Source organism: Castor canadensis, chromosome 6 (genome assembly GCF_047511655.1).
Source record: "Castor canadensis chromosome 6, mCasCan1.hap1v2, whole genome shotgun sequence".
Classification (NCBI taxonomy): Eukaryota; Metazoa; Chordata; class Mammalia; order Rodentia; family Castoridae; genus Castor; species Castor canadensis.
The window spans coordinates 81,324,489-81,346,877 of record NC_133391.1 but is presented as its reverse complement, the minus strand read 5'-3'; the positions used below and the strand labels follow the sequence as shown (position 1 = coordinate 81,346,877).

Below are 22,389 nucleotides of genomic sequence, written 5' to 3'. Positions count from 1 at the left end.
ACCTTTTCAGAAACAAGTGTCCTGTTTATTTTTCTGGTCAAAGCTAGTGATAGAGACACTTACTTCAGTGATAAGCTCATTTCAAGACATTCAAAGTCAAGGGCAGCAGGAGCAAAGTCACTGACAATAATAACTCATGTTTCATCCACACTAATTCACTCAGTCCTCACAGTCCTCCCATGAGATACTCAACAAGTATTACTAAGCTTGTTTTATGGTAGAAAAAATTGCAATCCAGTGTGGTTATGCAACTTGTCCAAAGCCACTCTGTAAGTGATCTCTTGACTCCAATCCAGGGTTCTCCCACTCACCTTGCCACCTCTCAGCCCTGGTGTCCTGGACACTGTGACTGGAACACAAGGCTGCCTGAGAAAGATAAGAAGGGAGGGTAAAGAGATGAAGAAGTCCCTTCTCCTGAGTTCTCAGAACCCTGAGCCCTCCTGCATAAGGATACTGGATTCCCCTCTTCCCTGGTGCTCAAGCCCTCTCAAGGCCTAGGTGAGCTTTATCTATCTGACTCCTTTCCTCCAGCCAAGGTTCCTCTCCTCCAAAGTGTCCATCCAGTGGTTGCTGCATGGCAGTGTCTTGAAAGTACTGGACAGGGAGAGTGTTAATGGTGTCAGAACCAACATACCAGCATGTGAGGCATAGCATCTGAGGGCATCTTGAATTTGCATCCAAGACAACTTCCATTGTGGTCCTCTAAAAGAGGACTCAATACTCAGAGACTGCAGCTCCTACAGTCAAAGGAAAGACTCTTAAAAATACTGTCAGTGGTCCAGAAACAAACCTGCCTTTGCATTTCCTCTGTTCAGGCCCCTTCTCTCTCTTCTAGAACACATTTATGTATCTTGCAACACTCCTCGCCATGGACCTTGGGTTATAGCTCTCTGTGGGCATGGCAGATGTTTTCTGTCTCCTCTATTGGATCATAAGCTTATTGAAGGCAGGGGAAATGTTTACTATTGTGATAATAATAATAGGAAGCAGTATTTATTGGCTACTGATCGTGTAATAATCTTCACAACTTTATGAGGTAGATATCATGATGTTTGTCCAAGTTTACAGCTGAGGAAATGGAGAAGTAGACAATTTATTTGTTCAAGATCAAATCATCAAAACCAGGACAAGAGTGAGGTTTATCATTAACCTTCTCTGTAACTCCTGACTGGCCTAGGAGGAGCAACAAAATTTGCACTCATTTCCAGTAAGACCTAGAAATGCTGTTAGTGGGATGTCATGAATACTTACTTGATTTAAGTAATGCTTGATAGTTTAATTTGAAAGGCACACAATAATAATGATAGCTATAATTTTCACTACCAGGTCCTGTACTAAATGTATTGTGTACTCCGTCTCTTCCTTACTCTTTCTTTTTCTTTCTTCCCCTCCTCCAGAGCAAAAGGATCTTTATTTTCCTTATAATTTATTCATTAAAGAAATTGGGACATTCATCTTGTAGCATTTGCTCCAATTTGGATTTTATAGATTACATAATTCTGGTAACAGTCACCTGATTAGTCTTATGAGGTAGATACAATTATTATTCCCATTACAGGTCTCAAAAAAATGTGGCTCATGATGGTGAAAATTTTGCTTAAGGTGACATGGGAAGTGGCAACTGAGGATGCCAAGGCCCACACACCTAACTACCAGAGCACACAGCCTCCCATTTAGACATACCCAGTGGTTGTAATTCATTTTACCACTTATCACAGAGACACAAAAATTAAAGTAAAAATATGCTAGATATTTTATATTGATTTGCAAGTTTTATAAGGATCACAAATAATATGTGATATTTGACTAAAGAAGTATAGCACACATAATTTTCTGAAATGACAAACTTAGATATTTGCTTTACTAAATCAAAGATTTTATTATAGGTGGCCAATTTATAATGTTTTCAACTCATAAAAAAAAGGTAAAATTTTAATATAATTTCAAAAAGGATTTACAAGCTGGGCCTGGTGGTGCACACCTATAATCCAAGCTACTCAGGAGGTGGAGGCAGGAATATCAAGAACTCAAGGCCAACTCCAAGCAAAATTATCAAGCCTATCTCAAAAACAGAATACAAATAAAAAGGTCTGAGGCTATGGCTCAAGTGGCAGAGCACCTTGCTAGCACAAATAAGCCCCTGGGTCCAATCCCCAGTGCAGAAAGGAAGGGGAGAGAGAGAGGTGGGGTGGAAGGGAGGGAGGAAGGAAGGGAGGGAGAGACAGAGAGGAGGAAGGGAAGAAGAGAGAGAGAAAGGGAGGAAGAAAAGAAGGAAGGAAGGAAGGGAAAGAAAGAAAGACGTCCATAGTGATTTAGATGTCTATTATAAATATACCATCTTTTAAAATTATATATATACACAGTTATAAATGTTTATTATTAAACATTTAGAAAAAAAATTAGAATACAAAGAAAATAAAAGCCACCTACCTCAAATCCTTCATCTTTTGAGGCTGACATATGAGAAGCATTCAGTCTCTTCCACCATATGTAACCACATGGATGAAGTTTGTCCTGCCAATTGCCAAGGTCTGACCTAGTGTAGAATCCCTAAAAAATTTTTCAGAAGGGGTAGAGAGCATGTTCACAGACTTTGTGGGGAGAAATTGAGATAAGAAACATAGTATTAAAAGCTAAGTTCAAAAGGCCAAAATAATCACTTGTTCTTGTTCATTGTGGAACCTTGATCTAAAATGATGATGGTGATGATAACTCTAATGATGATAATGGGACATGGATGTATTTGGGGGATTCTTAGGGGGGGCAAAGATCAGCAGGACAGGGAGGGGAAGGAAAGGATACTGAGGGATGAAGAGGATGAAAGTATGCCACATATACACATATGAAGACAGCATAATGAAACCCACAAACACTGAAAGAAGGGGACGTAGAGTGGAAGGGAATGGAAATCTAATGGAGCGGTGAGCATATTCAAAGTCCACTGTACACATGTATGGAATTATCACAGTGAAATGCCCTCATATTATTAATGTATGCTAATTCAAAACCTGAATAAAAGCAGAGGAAAAGAAAGAGCATCTAGTGATGATGGGACAAGAGTCATAAAACTTGGAATTTAAAGCTGAGAAACACACACAAAAAATGCAGGTACTTGCAAGACAAAGATGAAAAACATAGAGTGAAAGATGAAAACAGATGTGCACCTATGTTTTAGGGAAGTTCCAGAAGTTTTGACACTAAAATCACTTAAGAAAATCACATGCCTTTTAAAGATATATTTTGACCTATTGCTATGGCTTGAATGTCCTTTCCAAACTCCTGTTACATTTATTGCAATTGTAACAAAATTCAGAGGTGGGAACTTTATGAGTTGAATAGGTTATGAAGGCACCAGCCTGGATTATCAGAGGCATGGGTTATCCCAGAAGTGGGTTGCTGATAAAGATGGGTTCCATCGATTTTTCTGTCTCTCAGGTACACTTCCTCACTGTGCAGTGCCTTCTGCCATGTTCTGATGCAGCAAGAGAAAAGCCCTTGCCAGGTATCAGTGCCACACCTTTGATATTAACTCTTCATTTTGAACGTGGCATCATATTAACTTCTCATCCTCTACAACCATAAGAAATAAATCTCTATACTTTATAAATTACCCAATTTCAAACATACCATCATAGGTCAGAAAATGATGATGATGCCCATATAGTATGAGGTCAAATCACAGGATAAAATGGGACATTTTGAAAAACACAAAGACCTCACCTTTCCCAAAGATGCCAAGCCAGTGATTGACAATGTAACAGAAGGACTGCACACCACTGGTAGACCTGGCCATTGCAGAGACAGGACATCCCACCACACAGGACTTCACCCTTGTGTCCATATTCATTACAGCAAACCCAAGTCCTGAACACAACCCCTGGCCTTCTGCAAGGTCACCTCTAACAACCACCAAGGTTAGGGCTAGGATCCTCTCTGTGGAGATCCACTGCCTTGGTCTTAGATGTACCTCCACTCCCCTCTCTGCTTGACCTTAGTGCTAATGTTACTGGAACCAGCAATACTCCAGGGAGGAATTTTAGGATACATTGAGGTAGATGTCAAGAACATTTATAAATAAACCAAAGCAAAGATAGAAACATAGTACACAACCCAGACACATGTGCAGGCACATCTGATAACAGTTGCAAGAGTGTTGTAACATCAAGTGTATTTATGGTAAAAAAAAAAAAAAATGTGGGTTGGGGGTTGGCTTGAATTTACCTTAGGAAAAGTGCTCCTCTTTGTTCTGACACTTTGTACAATTACTTGCTTTTGCTGTACTATTACATTATCTTATCAATTGGGCCCAAATATTTCAAGGTTGTTCCACTCATTAAATTTAGGTCACTATGCCATAGATATTTGAACATTTCTTTAAACTAAGGATGGGACCTGCCAGATGCTGCAGTCAAGATAGGTGTCCATCCTTGTGACAAATATTTTCCTTTGTAGATACTTTTTGTGACCAGAGGAACCATTTTCCCAGGTGTTCTTCCCCAGGATGAGTGTCTTTGTCTAAGATATCCTTGCTCAGTTCTCGGAGTGCACTAATTATTTTTGGGCAAATGGACAAGGTCAAGGGAGAGAGCTGCTCTTTTTCCTTTCTTATTTTTTTTTTAATTATTAGTAAGTGTTCCAGTTTGTTGAGGGGGGATAAGGCCATAAGCAAAGAAAACAGTTCCTAAGTGATTTTCATCAAGCCATTATTAATAGTGTTTAAGAATCTCATTTCCTGGCTGCTGTTTCCCATGCCTCATTTTCCCTGATCTGTACTAGCTCACTAAGACCTGTCATAAGTGATCAGCATCCAGCCAGCCACAGGACAGATGGAAACAGTTTGACATTGCAATACAACCGGCCCTGCTCCAAGGCAATTCCTTCTGGAGATGCTACATTTTTCAAGTTAACCACAAACACATCTGAACTGTAACCTGTGGTGCTTATTATATTATTTAATGATGGGGCATAACAGATCATAAATTGTTTTATAGAGAGACCTAAAATGCAGGCCTACTTATTTCTTCCAGTTGTAGGACTGCTCCACAGCCTTCTTTGCTGCCTTCCCTCAGGTCATTTCCACACTCAGAAAGCCACGAACATGGGCGACCGAGGCAGGCAGTTCTTTCTAGGAGCCAAAGGAGACAGAAGGCTCAGCTCCTAACACAATGACTTCTTGTTGTGATCTTAAAATTACAACTTATTACTCCTCAATTTGTAGACATCTTATTATCATTATTTTTGCTCAAGGAAAATAAGCAACCATAAACTAATTTGGAAATTTCCTATCAAGAGAGAAGAAAAGTAGAGGACAGTGAAATGGGGCCAAGCTGGAAGGGAAAAGAGCCGGGAAAAGCTTTTCAACCGATACAAGTGAAGTCTTAGAAGACTCCCTTCAGCCAGAAGGAAAGAGCACTTCCTCTCTCTCTCCCTCATAACCCCAGCCCAATTTACTTTTAAAAATTCTACAGCTTGATATGTTTAGAGAAATCTACCCAGGCATATGCAGTCACATTTCTGTCTTCCAGAAAGATTTTGAATTTATGGTTTCCAAAAGGGTACTTATGATGCTAGGCCTAACTGAAATAACTATTGTCATTCTTTTGTTCTAATCTTTATCCAATGCCTATGCTTTTTAACACAATTCTTACTATGGAGTATGTGAGATTTTGTGTTCTACATTTTAAGCTGTGTATTTCTACTGGAGATTTATTTTCCAGGTCATCAAATACAGCTTGAGACCCTGTTAAATGCTCACACTTCAAAATAGATTTTTACTTTCAAGAGGTTTAAGTTGAGTTGCAACAGTTGCTTCAAATGGAGTATCTGCTTTATCTAGTTTCTGGGAGAACGTCATGAGGTCATAATCTCCCTTGTCATTTAGTTCTGCCCTTTGTTCTCGTCTTCATGCAATATTTCTAAATTCTCCAGGAGAGAACAGCAGTGGTGTTGGTGACTGAAGGTGTTAAGAATCCTAAGAATCCAAGAGAATTTTTAGAAGCTGGTAGGAAAAACCACGTAAGATGGGGAGGTTCTTGGAGGCAGCACCAAAACATCCTTTTGTCTAGAATTTTTAATCTCTATCAGTTAAAACCACTCACTTCCGCATAATGTTCTCCTTACAGGTAAAATGTGAGGAAAGGCTAACATACTGAATAAATTCTTATTTGATGTTGTCCAAGAAATAAAATGCCAAAAGAGTCCCTCCATCCCCAAGGACTATATATGACAATAGAAAGGAGTAAAAAGCAAAGGTTATCATGCTATGCAAGTTTCCAGGCAAAAGTTAATATTAAAGTTCTTATTATTTGATATGAAATACATAGTTTCTTTTAAATAAAACAAATCAAAACATAGTTTAAGACCTAGCCTTAAATTTACTAAAAAGAACAAAATTAGAAAATGGAAAACCTAATACAATTTTGAAATCTATGGCGTTTAACAAACAACTCCAAACTTGGTAGCTTAAAATAGCATTTATTTTCACAGGTTTTGTGAGGCTAGAATTTGGGAGCAGCTTAGTTGGGTGGTTCTAGCTCAGGGTTTTTCATCTAGAGACCTGACTGCAGGTGCTGCAGGGTCCTCTTCCAAGGTCCTCTTCCTGAGGCCTCAGCTGCTTGCTGACTGCTCACAGAACCTTTTGTAGTTCTCTCTATGAACTGCTGAGTATCATCATGATAGGGGAGGTGGCTTCTCTCAGTTTCAGTGACCCAAGAGTGACAGATCTGGGAATGATGGAGCTGAAATGTCCCCCAAAGGAGGACATGTGCTAAAGGCTTTATTGCCAGCCTTGTGGCACTACTAAGAGGTCATGCAGTCTTTGGTATGTGGAGCCCAGATGAGGAAGTAGGTTATTGGGATATCCCCTTGACAGGAAGAGTGGGGCTTCTACCCTTTCCTCTCTGCTTCCTGGCTGACACCATGCCCCTCCACCGTGATGTTCTGCCCCACCACAGGCCCAGACACAAGGAAGCCAAATGACCATAGACTGAAAGCATCAATCAAAATAAATCTTTCACTTAATTGCTGGAGAGGACAGCAATGACACTGAACCCCCTGGAAGTATGGAAGTCTTTGGGGGTTCCATGCTAGCTAGGAAAACAAACCAAAGTCCCAGAGTAACACCAACACTGTTGGGATCTGCTCACACCTCTCAGCAGTCACGATTCCCACATCTGATTTTTGAGCTTTCAATTACAGCCACCTACAACTCTGTGAGGGTTCTTTGGACCAGCACAGTCCGTTTGGCTCCTCCTGCAGCGGGCAGGAAGAACTGGAGAGTTAATGCCTCCTCCCAGCCACACTCACCCAACACCCGATCAGGTGGATTAAAGATCCAATTCCTCCATTCTCAGGTATGGTAACACTAATATGTCTTCTACAATGTGCCCCAGAGTTCCCTGGTGGGGTTGAGCTCCTGTTGCCCACAAAAGTAACCTGTTTGGTAGAACTCCCTTTTCAGGCTTTCTTGGCTTTCTTTCCTTCCTGTCCTCACTTCTGTACTCCTCCACCAGTACCTGCTAGGATCACCTCCCAAGCAAACTGCTTCCACTCACTTCCTTATCTTAGGTTCTGCCTCTGAGGAAAACAACCTAAAAATCAATTGAAAGAATGGTGTAGAACAATTAACAAAATCCCAGAAGAAAGAGTAAAGATCGGGCAGTGTCAAAGATAGCATGCCCATCATTATCTGTAGTAGGGTTTGATTTTTATCAAAAGTAGTCCTCTCTTGCTTTCAAGCCATCCATCCATCCATCCATCCATCCCTTATTCATCTATCTTTAGACATACATAGAAAGATGTCTAAAATCATTTCTAATGTTAGGTCTATTTCTATCTACATGCTATAATCTGGAGTGTTTTGTCTTTTTATAGTGTACACATTCTTTATAAAAGACATAAACTTTTTACAAAAATAATAGTGTTTTTTTTTTCCTTAAAAAAACTAAGACTGGAGGTGATAGGGGAAACAGGGAGATGTGAGTCAAAGATGACAAACTTGCAGTCAGAAGATGAATAAGTTCTGGAGGCCTAATGCTGAGTATGGCGACTATACTTAATAGTGTGCTGTATACTTGAAATTTACTAAGAGAGGAGATTTTGAGTATTTTCTTTCTTCCACATTTTTTATTAATTCATGTTAATTTTACAATGCGGTAAGTTTCACTGTAATATTTCTATACACACATATAATATACTTAGATCACATTCATCCCCTCTATTACTCTTTCTTTTTTTTTTATTGTTTTATTATTCATATGTGCATACAAGGCTTGGATCATTTCTCCCCCCTGCCCCCACCCCCTCCCTTACCACCCACTCTATTACTCTTTCTTATCTCTCTTCTTTATTTTTCTTACAATTTTTTAAAATGAGTTCATTATGACATCTTCTTTCCCCTTCCCACTTCTCACTGGTTGTCCCCCAAAACTGATTGTTTTGCTATCTTTCATCAACACTATGCATTAACAAAGAAGTAAGTATGTGAAGTGAGAGATATGTCAACTAGCTTGATTGGGCAATTACTTCATATGTACATATAACAAATCATCACATTGTATACCTCGAATATATACAAATTTTGTCAACTATACCTCAACAAAGCAAAATAAATAAATAAATAAACAAGCAAACAAAAAAATGAATAAAAGAAGACTAGAAATGACCATACCAAGAGGTGAATAAGTAATTCATTCCTGATAGCGTGAATATAGATAACTATGATTTTGTATTATGACTTTTTCCCTTTTAATGAAAAATTTTTCTCTTCATCATTGCTATAAAATCAGCAAATATTTTTAAAACTGTTAATGCAGAGCATTGATGAAAGAAAGTAAAACAGTCAGTTTTCTTAAGACAAGATGGGAGGAGGGCCCTTTAAAACAGTAACTTGGTAAAACCTTCCAGGAAGGTAAATTAACAAAATAAATTGGAGGCCTTCAAAATCTCTAGGCTTTTATCCATCAATTCTGTTTCTAGGTATTTAGCCTAGAGCATGTTTCCCAAAGCTTGGCCCCAGCATCAGAATTGTCTGGGCCCCTCCAAAGACATTTAAATCAATATCTCTGGGCCTGAGATCTGGGAATTGTGCACTAACAAGTTCTCCTGATAATTCTGACGCACACTGAAGCTTAAGAGCTACAGGCCTGGGGAGAGGAGAGATTGATTCAGTCATTAATGTTTATTTCCTAGGAAGAACCAAGCTCTGTTCCCTGCACAGGGGACACATGCATAAATAGCACAAAGAAAAATCTCTGTGACCCTGGAGCTTTTTTCTAAAACTCATTTTAAATAAATAAATTCATTACCATATTCTTTGCAATAAAATTAAGAAGTGATAGACCAATTCAATGATCTTTCAAAGAATGACATGAGAAGCTGCTCACCATGTGCTGTCAGATGAAAACAGCTATGACCTCTTTCAAATATATGTATGCATTGATAAAAAGGATTAAAGGAAAAACATATACGCCAAAATATTAATTTTGGTTTTCTCTGAAAAACATGATTATAAATTATTTCTATTTTCTTCCTTGTCCTTTTTGGTATTTTCTAAATTCCTGGAATAAATATGAATTACTGGCATAATCAGAAGAAAATGCTATGTCTAAAAGGTTAATTTAAATACCGGGGAAATGAGAAATTTCCAATGTTATGTCTGCCCTTTAAAATACGGAATTTTTTTTTATGCGGCCATGAAGAAGAACGAAATGTTATCATTCGCTGGTAAATGGATGGAATTGGAGAACATCATTCTGAGTGAGGTTAGCCTGGCCCAAAAGACCAAAAATCGTATGTTCTCCCTCATATGTGGACATTAGATCAAGGGCAAACACAACAATGAGATTGGACTTTGATCACAAGATAAAAGCAAGAGCACACAAGAGAGATATGAGGATAGGTAAGACACCTAAAAAATTAGCTAGCATTTGTTGCCCTTAACGCAGAGAAACTAAAGCAGATACCTTAAAAGCAACTGAGGCCAATAGGAAAAGGGGACCAGGAACTAGAGAAAAGGTGAGATCAAAAAGAATTAACCTAGAAGGTAACACACACACAGGAAATTAATGTGAGTCAACTCCCTGTATAGCTATCCTTATCTCAACCAGCAAAAACCCTTGTTCCTTCCTATTATTACTTATACTCTCTCTACAACAAAATTAGAAATAAGGGCAAAATAGTTTCTGCCAAGTGTCGAAGGGGTGGGGGGGAGAGGGAGGGGGCGGAGTGGGTGGTAAGGAAGGGGGAGAAATGACCCAAGCCTTGTATGCACATATGAATAATAAAAGAAAAAAAAATAAATAAATAAATAAAATATGGAATTTTTTGGGGGGGTGGGACTGGGGTTTGAACTCAGGGCTTTGCATTTGCAAAGCAGTCACTCTACCACTTGAACCACACTTCCAGTCCATTTTTGCTCTGATTATTTTTGGAAATGGGGTCTTGAGAACTATTTGCCCATACTGGTCTCAAATCATGATCTGCTGGCTCTCAACCTCAGTTGTGCCACCAGTGCCTGGCTAAAATATGTTTTGATTTAAAACATGGCTTCTTTCATTTCTGAACTAAACCTTAAAATTTTTATCCCACTTTTAATTGGAATTGGCTATTCATTTTTAATTTCACTGTTAAGGATGTAAGCTTTTTTGCTTAGCTTTTTATTCTTTATTTCTTTTATGGGTTTCAAATATAAAGAATGATTACTATGTAAAAATATTAGGGAAATGCAGACTATAGAAATAATAAAGTACCTATAATTCCAGCTCTTACCCCCTCCTAAGAAAGCTACCTTAAAGGTCTGGTTATGTTCTTTCAGATAATTTTTCCTGATAAATAATATATATCTGTAATATATGATCTATGTGCTTCATATATGCATACACATACATTCACATCTATACTTATAATTGTATTCATTTTAATAATTTGCACACTGTTTTGGACCTTGCTAGCTCCTCTTACCAAATATCTTAGATAGCTTTCTATGACATCTTACTTATAGAGATTCCATTTCATCTTCAAAATAAATGTATGTATCACATTGGATGAAAATTCCTTGATCTATTTAAAGATTTCCTCTCATCTACACATCATAATTTATAACTGACTATTAGAAGTCTATTGATGTGGACATCTTTACAATTACTCCTGCCCGACTTACTGGTATCTCTCATTTGACCTCACTGTCCTGTCTTCAATTTTCTAAGATGACAATCATACTATTTAGAGATTGTCACTCTTTTTACTCTTCTCAGTATTTCTTATCCTGTTTCCTCAGGTTGGCTTAAGCCTTGACTAAGACCTCCAGAACAGTGACTGATAAAACATCACCATGAATGATCATCTGTTATGTTTTAAATCTAAAATGCCCCTCAAAGCCTCATGAATTAAAGCCTGATTGCCAGCTGATGGGCTTTTGGGAGATGATTGAATCATAAGAGTACTACCTTCATCAATGGGTTAACCCAATGATGAATTCATAGATGAATGGACTATTAGAAGGCAGGGCCTGATTGGAGGAAGTAGGTCACTGGTGGTATGCCTTTGAAGGGTGTATCTTGTTCTTTGACCTTTCCTGTCTCTCTTCCTGGCTGCCAAGAGGTGAGCAACTTTTCTCTGCCATGCCCTTTCACCACGGTATTCTGCCTGACCACGGTCCAGAAACAGCAGAGCCAGCAAACCACAGAATGAAAGCTCTGAAACTGTGAGCCAAAATAAATCTTTTGTCCTTTTAAATTTTTTGTCTCGGGTATTTTGTCAGAGTAATGAAAAGCAACTAACATACCATCTGTATAAGTTAGGCAAAAGTTTGACTTCTAGGGTTCTAGAATGATTAAGAGAACTAAGTTGTCTAATTAGCTTATGCCAACCTAGCTTGAGCACACACTCTCAAACATCCCCTTGCCTTCACTTAACCTCACAATACACTCCACAGATGAAGGTTTCAGGGTACAGTTTTCTAATTGCAGACAGCAAAGTTAGAATGAAGAGGTCGTAGATATACTAGTTTGTAGTTTCCCATCTCGGGCATAATCCTGCTTTGTCTCTAATTTCCTATTTCTGACACTTTCTCTTACAGGAAAAGAAAAAGAATTAGAACCCTATGGTTCTGCTGTTTTCACACCCCAGCTGGATGGTGGTAACTTAAGAAGATAGAGCTAACATTTGCCTACCATGCATAAAGCCCTGGGTTCAATCCCCAGCACTACAAAAATAAATAGATAGATGATAGATAGATAGATAGATAGATAGATAGATAGACAGACAGATAGATAGATAGATAGATAGATAGATAGATAGATAGATAGATAGAAAGAAAGCTCTTTAAAAGAAGGAGGAAGAGGAGAAGGTAGTTAATTCATTAAGTAGCAAAGGACTTACTTGGAAATCGAGTATCTCACCAGGTGTGGGTGGCAGGGATAATTAAACATAAAGACTTTGGTAGAATTACTAATATTATTAAACCCATCTAAGAAGTTGCTTTATATCGAGTGGGGGAAAAGGTTAACTTTAAAAAATTATCTCCACTTGATCTAAAAGTCAGGCAGAAAGCTGGAATTATTGTGGCTTTGGGAGGAAAAAAGCAGATGATTTGAGGTCAGCACAATACTGTCAATACCCAAGTTGGGAAAGTTGGAAAGTTAAGCTGTTTTTACTTAGCCTCATCTTGTTCTCAGTAATTGCTTCCTTTCAACCATAAAGTTGTTTAGTGTAGGAGAAATATTCCAAGGCTTCTCTTTATATTCACTGCTGCGAGGTCCTGTTTTAGCATAATTACAGTCTTGGAGTTGAAGAAACAGGCTCACTCTATCTGGCTGTGCAGCTGGCTTTCTCCAATGACAATAGGATGCTCACCAGTCTCACAGCGTCCAAGGCTGTCAGCCAGTATGCTGAAATTTTGCCCTTGCTTTATCTGTATTTCTTCTGCGAAAATGCGGAAATGGTTCAGAATTTTTAAAGAAAGAAGTTATTTCTTTTTTAATTCTATTAGGGCTTTTAAAGGTGAGCTCCAAATGCAGATTTCAGAATCTCAAGTCAGAGATTACTCATCTTTACATCTCAAATGGATGTTACTGAACAAAAACAACAAAATTAATAAAAAGCAAATTGTGCAGTTCTTTTCTCCTCTTTTCCCTTCTTACATTCTTTTTTCTTTTTGTGAGAAGATTAATGAAAGTCAAATTTTTCCTGCCTTCTTTACCTACAAGTGATTCCAGGTTCAGTTTGACTACTTGTTATACAAATTCTTTTCATGATTTGAATAATAACTGTTCAACTCAACACAGTCATCTAAGATATGTACGCTTACATCCACATTGATTTCTTAGCTTCTCAATAAGGTGAGGGTCCCTCCCTTAAATCCCAGCTAGTCCAGATGGATTGTTCCCTGCCCCAGGTTCTCTTCATTCTTCCTCCATGCATGTCATATATCCATTTCCTTTCTATCCCATATATGGCAACCTTAGTTTAAGTTAGAAAACTCTTTCCTGAATTATTTCAAAGCTTCCTAAATGGTCCATTTACTTCAAGGCTCTCCCTACCGCACTCTTTTAAAGGTTTCAGATCAGCATTCTCATGACATCATTCAAAAAGAAATGAACAAAAGACTTAAAAAACAACCACCAACCCTGAGTGACAGGTGCCAAAACCAGCACTTGGAATACACAGGTGAAAGACACTACTATGAGGGGGCTTTATGCTCTGGTCAAACTTAAATTTTCCCTGTTCCAAAAACAGGCTTCATATGTCAGTGGTTCTCAGATGGGGTGGGGGGCTACTATCTTGCCTGTCAAGGAACATTTGAAATGTTTGAGTCTTTTTTGGTGGTCATGACTGGGGTAAGAGAAGGAGTTACTGGCATCTGGCCCTTAACAACAAATAGTGTATGGTACAAAATGTTCACAGCACTGAACAAAAGGCCCTGTGCACAATACACAATGAGTAAGTATTTGTAATTCACAAGATGAATCCATTAGCAAAGAAACTGGCAATTGAACTGGCCAGAGGAGATCAGGCTGCAGGCTAGAGACTTGGGCAATTAATCTCCTCCAGAGCAGAGCTAAAAGAAATGTGAATATTAAAGGAAAAAAAAAAAGGATGAGGACATCAGGATGGACTCCTTACAATAAGAGAGAATGTGGTTTCATTTACTTTTTTATTGTGGTGGAACGTATTTTGCATAAAACATAAACTTTATTATCTTAATCATTTTTAAGTGTACAGTTCTATGGCATTAAGTATATTCACATTGTTGTACAATCAAACCACCATCCATCTCCAGAACGTTTTCAGCTTCCCCAATTGAAACTCTATATGCATTAAACACTAACTCCCCACTTCCCCCTCCCCTCAGTCTTTGGCAACCATCATTCTACTATTTGTCTGACTATTCTAGGAATTTTATATTTGAGGAATTACACAGTGTCATTTCATGACCTACTTATTTCACTTTATATGTCTTCAAGATTCACTGATGTACATGTCAGAATTTCTTTCCTTGTAAGACTGAGTACTATCCCATTTTTAATCAATTCATTTTTAACACATTCATCTATTCATGGTAATTTGGGTTGCTTCTACATTTTGGCTATTGTGGAAAATGAGTGAACATTTTCCATATGAACATGAGTGTATGCTTAAGTTCCTACTTTTACTTTTTCTTTCCTCTTGCTTTCTTTTTCTGCAGTGCCATAGATAGAATCCACCTACTTTTATTTCTTTGGGGCATATTTCAAGAGTGGAATTACTGAATCCCATAGTAATTCTATTTTTAATTTTTTGAGGAATCACCCTATCATTTTCCATAGCTGGTACACCATTTTATCTTCTCACCAGCAATTTCTCCACATCCTTATCAATACTTGTTATTTCCTAAATTTTTTATAATAACCAACTTCATTGGTACAAAGTGGTACTTCATTGTGGTTTTGATTGTATTTCCCTAATAATTAGTGATGCTGGGCATTTTTTAATGTGCTTATTGGACACTTGTATATATTCTTTGAAGAAGAGTCCTTTGTCTATTCAAGTCCTTTGCCTAATTTTTAATCTGTTGTTTGTTTTGTTATTAAGTTGTAGAAGTTCCTTATATATTCTGGATATCAATCCCTTATTAGATATAAGGCTTGCAAATATTTTCTCCCATTCTGTGATCATCCTTTTAATTGTTGATAATGTCCTCTGATGCACAAAAGTTTTAAATTTTTATAAAGTCCAACTTTTATTTGTTCTGTTGTCACCCATGCTTTTGATATCATAATCAAGAAACTTTTGCCAAATCCAATGCCATGAAGTATTTCTCCTATTTTCTTCCAAGAGTTTTATAGTTCTTTGACCCATTTCGAGTTAATTTTTCCATATAATTTAAGGTAAGGGTCCAATTTCATTCTTTTGTAAGTCAATATACAATTCTCCCAACATCATTGGTAGAAGTGACTGTTCTTTCCCCATTGAATAGTCTTGGCATCCTTGTGAAAAATTATTTGACCACACATGAGAAGGTTTATTTCTAAGCACACTGTTCTATTCATTAGTCTATATATTGGTCTCTATTCCAGCACCACATTTGTTTGATTACTGTGGTTTTATAGTAATTTTTGAAATCAGGAAGTGTGAGACCTTTTTTTTTTCTTTTTCAATGTTGGTTTGGCTATTCAGGCTCCCTTAAGATTTTATATGAATTATAGTATGGGTATTTCTGTTTCTGCAAAAAATGTTGGATGTTCATAGAGATTTTATTGCATTTAGGAGTGCATTGGGTAGTATTGATATAGTAACAATATTAAGATGCTCCAATCTTTGAACACTGGATGTCTTTCCATTTACTGTATCTTATTTCTTGCAGCAGTGTTTTATAGTTTTCAGTGTACAAGTCCACAAGAACCTTTTTAAAGAATGCGATGTATTGCAAACAGTGTAAAAATGACACCATTAGAAATTTTGAAATAAAAATTTATCTCAATCTCATTTTTCAACAAATCATTTGACCTAGGTCTCCTTTGAGTCTTATCTACATGTATACATAATTTTTAACAATAACTATATTCATTTCATTAGCCCAATTTTGAACCTAGGCTTATTTACTTATTATTATAAGTTGTCACATAGTCACATTAACAGATTTTGAGTGTGCTTTTCTAACAGTGGACTTGCTGGGAGGAGAAAGGACATCCATGGCCTAAGGTGAGGAGGGGTAGAAATGGAAATTCTCATTTCTTTTCCTCTTATAGTAGAAATACATACTTCCTAAAAAAAAAAAAAAGGAATACAAGAGATTTGAAGATTGCCCCAGGGGAACATTTTGGTGCTTAGATGATAATAGTCACAATTTAAGACAATACATATTGACTGATGATTGTACCTCCTTTGAATCTTCTCTAATTCTAACTAAAAAAAAGTGGTGTTTAACGTTTGGAATCCATCTTGAAAGACAAACATTCCAAAGCATCAAACACATTTATTTGCTACATTTTTCACAGGGCATGACTGACATATTTATATCCATCTGTAACTTTCAGTTACTCTGAGTTTTCAATAGCTTTTCAGAAATTCTATGATCAAATGCAAACAGGTTTTTATATGAAATGCCATCGTCACAATATTTGATTGAACCACATTTTTTGAAATGAAAAGCTAAGCCAACAGCGTTGGATGTTGAACCAGGAGACATGAATTGGTAAAGACAGGTTTGGGAAGCCTTGCAATGCCAAAGTTTATAATCAGAGTAGTGAACATGCCCCTACAATGAAAGCAGTCTGTCTCCTAGAATTATCTCCCCTCAAGTAGTCAGAAGGAGCCTGTACCTACTTGACTGCACCAATGAAAACTCAAGGCTTCATCTTTCCTTTACAAGATTTGTGCCATTTCTTGGATGAATTTGAGGGCTGATGAAACGTAAACACAGGTCTTGGATTCATTCTTTCTCTGGCTGCCTTCTACCCCTTTTTTCCTGAAGTTGGAGGCCATATTTTTCTAATCACTTTCTTAAGATATATGAACGACAACAAAAAAATCCCAACAACCCTCCTTGTCATCCTCATCCTCCTTTATCATTGTCATCATCATCATAAGAGTAAGTTCCACTTTTAAAGTTACTTATAAAACTGTCTCAATAAGCCACATTTTCCTACCATCATCACTTTCCTGGGGTTCAGGAATTGAAACATGGGTAAAGCACTCACAACATTCCTTTTAATTAACTTCTTTTTACCTTTCCATTCAATTTTAAATGGAATATTTTTAAAACTAGATCATATTTAGCAGGGTTGATTAAAACTATTTTTTAAACTCTTAGAATCCAGGCCTAAAAGATCTAAGACCTTACTGAGATCTCAGAGGTTAAAATAACAAACACCTCCCACTGAACAGCTACTGGAGAATTCATTAGTGTAATTTTTTAGGCTGGGTGCCCGAGGTAGGCTGCCTCCATCTGTGGGACACACACACACGTTGTTGTAAAGTGCAGAATGCACACGTTTTAGCTACTTTCAACATGCTCTAGGGAAGCAGATAGCTCCATTAGGCAATGTCAGAGAAGATAAATGTGCCCAAATTACTTGCCAAAAATGCTTAGCAAGCATCAGAGAGATACATTTTACTTTCCAAATTATTGAGCAGACTATTCAGAAGTACTGAAACATTCATTTTTCATTGCAGATTGTTGAGCAAATGCCAGGGACAGCTGTCTTTCTCTGATGCCCCATGGTGACACCCACAGGAACTTTCTCCTTTCAGGGTTCAACACACTAAAAGGTGTGAAAGGATGTGCATCATTTAGCACCCAGACATCTAGGATTTGACTGAAGGGTTTTATGCACAGAAACCCATGGATCAAAGAAAGACAATCGTTGAGGTGCATTTTTCTCTGTAATATCAACTTGTTTGGCTTTCTCTGCATAAATACATGAAATAAATGATCACAGTCTGTATGTTATATGCATGCATAAATATCCCAGAGTTGGTATGTACACATCTTTCTGAATCTAAGTCATAAGTAGTTCAAATGTGGCATTTTCTCAATGTGTACAAATGGTACAGGGAAGTTAACCATCTCTAAGAATCTGTTTTTGAAAGTAAGATCCTAGGACTATCTACATCAGAATTATCTGACTTTTAAAAACTGTGGCTTTCCCAAGCCTTGTATGCATATATGAATAATAAAATTTAAAAAAAAAAAAACTGTGGATTTCAGAGTTTCCCCACAGGCAGGGCCTGGGAGCCTGCTTTTTAGTAAACACCCCAGGAGATCACCCCTTTCTTAAACATCTTTCTCTAAGAAGTATACCCTTGATGCTCTCCTTGGAGGAGGGACTGAGTTCTCTTTTGCTCCTTAGTGGAAGTAAGAAAATGAGCTAAAATAATTGACTAAATTATTTTAGGCAGAACTTATTTCAAAAATAAGAGCATTAACATTGTTTTGTCTGTCAATTTAGTCGTCTTCTCGTCTCATTCTGGTCTTTTTTCAATTTTTATCCACTATGAACGAGTGCTTGTGCTCTAGCTGTGCGTCCTCAGTTATTCTCATGTATTTTTATCTTGCTCACTAGAGAACACAGATTATCTACCATGGCCACTATATTTAGGGAGTTGTTCAGTTGTCAAACAACTACATCTTTATTAGTAACTAATAGTGAATAGAATTCTAGTTAGATTTTTTTCTTTTGACCAGTGAACTGCTTGGACTACTATAACAAAATGTCAGAGATAGAACCCTCCAGGAAAAGATAAGTCTTAATAAAGCAATGAATTACAATGAAAGTTTAGAGGAAATTTTCTTTTTCCTTGAATTAGGACGTCCTTTGTGTAATTCCACAAACAATTCACTAAGCCTTCAAGCCCACAAACTAATAATATTTCTAGCAGGGGGGAAATGGAAATCTTTGGAAGCACAGCAGGTTGGGTTTGTGTTATCTGGGTCCCATTGGTGCCTTTGTCTATCCTTTTAACAAGCTGTCTACAAGGAAGGAAGCTCCACAACACACCTGCTCAACAGAGGAGCACCCTTCCCATTCCTCCACTGAGGCTCCCCTCCACATCTCATCTCCTCTCTCCACTTTCCTACTACCTGTCCAGTATTCGCACAACAACCAAATACCATTTTTAGTGTTTTACCTTCAACCAAAAGAAAAAGTGGTGCGCAAAGCCTTCTGTTACAGCAACATCAGAAAAAATTTTAAACTCCACCCAGCAGGAAATAACAGGTGAAAGCTACAATCCCTAATGGAAACTCTCTTAGAGGAAATGAGGAACATGGCATTGATAGACTATCAGATGGAGGATGTGACAAACGTACAGGCAAGTTTTCCATTATTCCCATTATACCACAGGGAATTTCTCTATTTTTTGATAAGCAATGAACTTTTAAAAATATTTTTAGGAAATCACCATACTAAAAAGTTCTGCAGAGCTCACCTTGTACAGGATGAAAACAAAAACAACTTTGTTCCAAAATACAATCGCCCACCCTTTCCTCACCACTTAGATTCCTCCCTTCACAGTGTGCAAATAGTTGACTTTGCAGGATGGCACAACGTGTGGAAGTCTGTTACTCAAACATTGTCCAAGCTGGAAACTTACTCTGAAAAATAGAGAGGCGTGGGAATGGAGTTGTGCAAATGAGCACATTTGCTGGAGATGTTGGGAACCCATGAGGAGTCTGAGACTTGACCCTTCACTCTAGTCTGAGGGCTATGTATGTTGAGGTTGGTCTGCACTGAAAGAAAGCCAGGCTACTGTCAAGAATAGCTCTGCAATGTGACTGGGATTCAGATTTGGTTGCCCAAACTTGTTGCTCGGACTCTGCAACTACAAAAAGCAGCTCTGTACTGCCTTTGTCATGTTTGGGCTGCCCAATGAAACCCCCAGAACCAGCCAGTCTTCTTGCCCCTCTCATTTAGCCATCCATACCCTATTTTTAGGACTCCTTAGCAACTAAGAAGCCTGTTATTCCGTAACTAATATTTTGCATTCCTGATTCCATTTCTACACTCACTGCCCCACCCCATCCTCAAATGTATGCTATATCATCATCTGGAAAAGCACATTTGTCAGAACCTGCTATGGGCCTCATAACTCCTGGATGCAGAGAGTTCTTCCTGTGCCCACCCTAAGCTCCATCTGATGCAGTTGAATCCCATTCCTATTCTTCATCTTCACTGGAGATGAATGGCTGGGTGACATTCTTTTTATAATAAGCTTTTATTGTGCTTCATTAGAAACAAGAAGAGCATGAAAATTAGAAATAAAGAAGGGAGGGAGGGAGGGAAAGAAGGAAGGAAGGAAGGAAAACAACTACCTGCTTTTGAAAAGACCACAGGGCAAGAGAGCTGTATGTACCCCACTATTCCCCTAGTATGGGAAGTGAGGGAGGAATTTATATTTTAAGTCCCTAGGCCTAAGGAATTCTGCCATTTTTGTTGTAAATTACAGAAGCATTTGTGCTACTGTTGTAAGATGTTGTAACATATGGGGGTTGGGGAAAATCTCTACTTTTTCCAACTCAGGATCATTTTTAATCATTCAGTCTTGGCAGGTCTACTTCTCACCCATCACTCTTACTAACAGCTTGTTCCTATTCTTAGCTTGGTGGGAATATTTGACTATGTGGTATATTTTGGGAAAATCAGCTAGAGTCATTGAATGCACAAATGAAGAGGCTCATTTTACAGATATATAAATTAATTTAACATAATACTACATGTTTTAAAAGTCTGTTTCCCACAAGAAAATCCAATTTTTACAATATCATAGTCATTGCAAACATTTTTTCTAACAAAAAGTTATCATTTTTCTTTTACCAAGAGAACTTGATTAAAGCCAATTCTACAATGAACTTTCAATAAATACCAATATACTTTCTTTTTGTTATTCATTTATTCACATATGCGTACATTGTTTGGGTCATTTCTCCCCTCTGCCCCCCTCTCCCACCCCAATATACTTTCAAGTACTAGCAGTAAGGGTTCTAGACTCACTGATATGGACTCTTTGCTTCTGCCTTCCTGTGGCAACTAATATGCTCCAGTGAAAAGTTTGTCCTTGGTAGAGCCTGAGACAGCATCCTTTGGGATAGGCCCTTCATATTCTTGCCAATTCTTTGAAGCTTTAGCTGTGTGGTGCAAAGCTCCTATCATTCTAGTACTTTTAATGGAGTGACAAGACAGGAATGTGGATACTTTGCGTTAGCATGAGCTCTAAATTCAGAGGCTTAGATCCTTTCAATAAAGATGATAGTACAGTCTAAATCTAATTTCTAAGCTGTCCCTCAATAACCATAAGGGATTGGTTCCAGGAGCCCTACTGATACCAAAATTCACAGATACTCAAGTCTCATATAAAATGGCACAGTGTTTGCATGTAACCTGTGGACATCCTCTCATACACTTTAAATTATCTCTAGATTACTTGTAATAGCTAATACAATGTAAAAGCTATGTAAATACTTGTTATATTGTATTGTTTAAAGAATAATAACAAGGAAAAGAGTCTGCATATTCAACACAATCTTTTTTTCTCAAACAGTTTCAATTTGCTATTGGTTGGATCCATAGGCACAGAGGGCTTACTATTATCATGTTTCAACATTAATTTCAGCTAAATAAACCAAGAAATAAAATTAAAGACAGATACCATGGGAGACTGGGAAGATCAGACACACTAATTGGTGCAAAGAGCCCCCCCTTTTATCCGAATATTTTTATCTCCAATAACCCAATGGAGTAAGTCATTATAATTACCCCCAAGGTAAAGTATGTGCAGATTTCACAATTAATTCTATGATTTTGGCATCAGACTCTTTTAGCTATTGTCAACCGCTTCTAGTAAATACTATGGGTAAACATATTCCAATAACTTCATCTACATTTACATATTTTGGGATATAAGCAAGCAAGACCTTTTTTACATAAGTCATATATGTGTTTGAACATAAGTACATTTTGATAGAATTTAAATAATTCTATTTTCCAAATCACTTTTATCCAGTTAATGTCCTAGTGGTTGTAGCCAAATGCTGCTCTGGATGGCTAGCGCTATGCGTCTCCATCCAAGTGGCTTACAGGGACCTTAAGGACCAGAGGTCTTTGGTCCTCTAACTCCAAAATCAAAGTTTTCAGATGAACAGCTAAGGCAGAACTGAGAGACTAAATCACTCAATGCTACTGTTTTGCTGCTGCCCTCGCAGCAAACTTTTCAGTCTAGAACATGAGTCCATCCAAGATCCAGCTTATTGTCTTTGATTCAGAAAGTACCAAGAACAAGAAGGTTTAGACACTGTATGACTGCATTTCCTAAACTCCCATCATCAGAATTTGATGTTTCTTCTTCTCCTTCATGGTCCTTTCTGCCTTCTGCCAGTAGAAGCAAATGTTGATCATCTTGATCCCTAAACACAAC

The 22,389-nt window shown here is 37.7% G+C and overlaps 1 long non-coding RNA gene across 1 annotated transcript in view; it reads right to left on the bottom strand.

Moving 5' to 3' along the window:
• Positions 1-314: 314 nt before the first annotated feature.
• The window catches only part of LOC109682863 (uncharacterized), a 40,795-nt gene continuing 18,720 nt past the window's right edge, over positions 315-22,389 (bottom strand). Inside the window, exons 3-4 of the long non-coding RNA XR_012449060.1 lie at positions 2,431-2,550; positions 315-366 (exon numbers count right to left, since the gene is read on the bottom strand). This is a non-coding gene — a long non-coding RNA (uncharacterized lncRNA). The remainder of the gene's footprint in view (positions 367-2,430; positions 2,551-22,389) is intronic.